The sequence below is a fragment of the Suricata suricatta genome, chromosome 12, assembly GCF_006229205.1.
Source record: "Suricata suricatta isolate VVHF042 chromosome 12, meerkat_22Aug2017_6uvM2_HiC, whole genome shotgun sequence".
Classification (NCBI taxonomy): domain Eukaryota; kingdom Metazoa; phylum Chordata; class Mammalia; order Carnivora; family Herpestidae; genus Suricata; species Suricata suricatta.
Genome location: NC_043711.1, coordinates 95562284 through 95564917, shown reverse-complemented (window position 1 = coordinate 95564917; position 2634 = coordinate 95562284). Strand labels below are relative to the sequence as shown.

The following is a 2634-nucleotide window of genomic DNA, read 5'->3' as shown; positions in this document are numbered from 1 at the left end:
TGACCGGCCCTGGCTGTGGCGTGAAATCAGGAGGTCAGATCAGGTGAGGAGGGAGCGGCCTTCTTGAAGCCACTTTTTGGAGCCGCCTGCTTCTGCCGGACCCACCATATGCCTTCCCCACTGTGCCTCCTCCCTCGCCCTAAGCCATCCTGCAGGCATCCGGGCCTGGGTGAGCTCCTGACTTTTAGGACCGTCCCCTCCCATGTGCACCTTGGCTCTTCAGTGTGGGGACAAAAGGGCCATTCAAAGGATCCCAGCATTAACAGAGGGGTGGCAGGCAAGGGCCTGGAGCCTTTGGGCCTGCCTCTCATTTGCAGAGGGGCCAGGGCAAGTCCCTGGCCCCCGAAGTCACACTTGCTTAAAGGACAATCACTTTCTTTTTCTTGTAAAAGGAAGAGAAATTGTCAGCTCTTGGGTTTCACTCTGAACTTGCTGGTGTCTTTCCAGTAACTGAGGATCAAGGGGCTGGGCCACCGCCTGGAGGCTGCCTGTGGAGGCCTTGGGGGCTGTGGTTGGTGCCATCTGCCCCCCCCCCCCGCCTGCCCTCCCCCTGCACCCCTCCTGCCTCCTCCAATAATTGTGGTATTTGGTTTCCCTTCAACACCAAATGTGAAACTCTCCTGGAGGTAACGCAGAAGGGAACCTGAGTGAATCTCAGAGCTGTGGTTGAATGAAGGTATTCTTAGGCGCCTGCCTGGGAGGGCGATGAACTTCTGGTGCTAAAAGCGGAATTGCTTTTCAGTAAATGTTATTACTCAAAAGGAAGTTGTTACCGCCACAGCCGCCTCAAGCCACTTCCAACTGCCACACTGTCTGTGGGTGTGACAGGTCTCTCGGGGGCTCCCAGGGACCCCCCCCCAGCTCTCCCCCCACCCCAGGGCAGGCTCTGGCTGTCTCCGCTGACTCCGGCCAGCTGCAGATGAAGTCCAAGTGCCCACAGGCTGCCTCGGCATCACATCTCAAGGTCTGAACTGTCTCTCTGACTTGGCATTTAAGTGCCCAGGCTTGTGTGGTGGCAACTGGGCTGGGCAGGACCTGAGGGGTGGGGTTGGGGGCCCAAGGGAGAGCTGTTTTTTTGTATTGTTTTGTTTTATTTTGTTTCGTTTTAGATCCTTTGTCCATCTTGGCAACCTGCCTCCCTTCATCCCTGTTTCCTCTTCTGTAAAATGGGAGAGGGTGATGCCACTCTACATAAAGAGTCAAACATAGTAAATGACTGTAGCAGAGGTAAGGTTGTCATTAGTCCTGAAAATGACTCTGAATTCAAAGCAGACAGACCAGGGCTCAGAGCTGAGCTCCGCCATCTACGAGGTGCACGACCTTGGACAAGTCCATTCACCTCTGACTCTCGGCTTCCTCCTGTGATAGTGGGGCTAACAGGAATGCCTCTTGCAGGAGATTGTAAACCATCAGGCACCGCGCAGGCTCGCCGCCAACACTGGTCCCCATGCCTTCTCTTGATCGCCTTCAAGAGGAGGCCGCTGGGCCATTTGCTCCGCCCGCGAGCAGCCCGGCCCACGGGGACCAGCTGCGTTCCTCCTTCATGGAGAACAGTCCGTGAAAGTGTACACTGTCCAGAGAGCAGATGAGAACCCACCAGGCCAGCCCGTTTAGTGCCTGCCCTGCAGGAGAGTGGGCCACCATCCCAGCCGAGAGCTATCAGAGGATGCCTTGAGCTCTGTCCCTCCACCTGTCACAGCCCTGAAAGGTGGCAATGAACATTTGCTGAGCACCACCGGCGAGTGAGCACTGCGCTCCGTCGGCCCCACGTCACCGAGCCTCCGCAGCCACCCCCCAAGGTGGGGCCTCCCGCTGCCCAGCCTCTGGCAGGTGTGGCAGCGGAGGCTCTGGGAGGCGAGACGTCTAGTAGGCTGAGATGGGAACCCAGGCTGTCCCACCGCGAAGTCACGCGCGTCACCACCACACCACGTCTGATATTTGAGATTCTGATGGTGTCCCCAGGCCCCCACAGATAACGCCGACGTCCAGAAGTGTGTGGGCATACAAAAATCATGTTTGTGTTTCTTATTAAATTTCTTATTTTGAGATTATTATCAACTCGCAGGAAGTTGTAAGAAATAAACAGAGAAATCCCACGTATGCTCTCCTGGTTTCCGTCAATGAGAACAATCTTTCAAAACTAAGTATTCTATCAAAACTATCATCAGGGTTGGGCACTCATACGGCCAAGATGCGGGCGGAACATGTCCGTCACACTAGGATCCATCATGCCGCACTTTTTCTTTAATGTTTACTTATTTATTTGTAAAGTTTATTTATTTATTTTGAGAGAGAGCGAGTGAGTGAACGAGCAGGAGAGGGGCAGGGAGAGGGAGAGAATCCCAAGCAGGCGCCACACTCTTAGCGCAGAGCCCGACGCGGGGCTTGAACTCACGACCCGTGAGATCATGACCTGAGCCAAAGTCAGTCGCCCCCATCATGGGATGCTTTCATAGCCAAACCCAGCTCCTACCTCTTCCACTGGCAACTGCTCATCTGTTCTCCGTTTCTAGAATGGTGTGGGTTCAAGAATGTCACAGGAGTGGAATCACGTGGTATGTACCCCTTTGGCAGTGTCTTTTTGTACTCAGTATAATTCTCTAGAGATTTCTCCAAATTGTTGCAGGATCAATA

General features: G+C 54.3%; 1 long non-coding RNA gene across 1 annotated transcript; it reads left to right on the top strand.

The window, feature by feature from the left end:
- The first annotated feature begins 614 nt into the window (after positions 1 to 614).
- Positions 615 to 2096, top strand: LOC115274742. The gene is made up of 2 exons (XR_003901226.1): positions 615 to 964; positions 1110 to 2096. It is a non-coding gene; the product is annotated as an uncharacterized LOC115274742 (long non-coding RNA).
- The last annotated feature ends 538 nt before the right edge of the window (positions 2097 to 2634 follow it).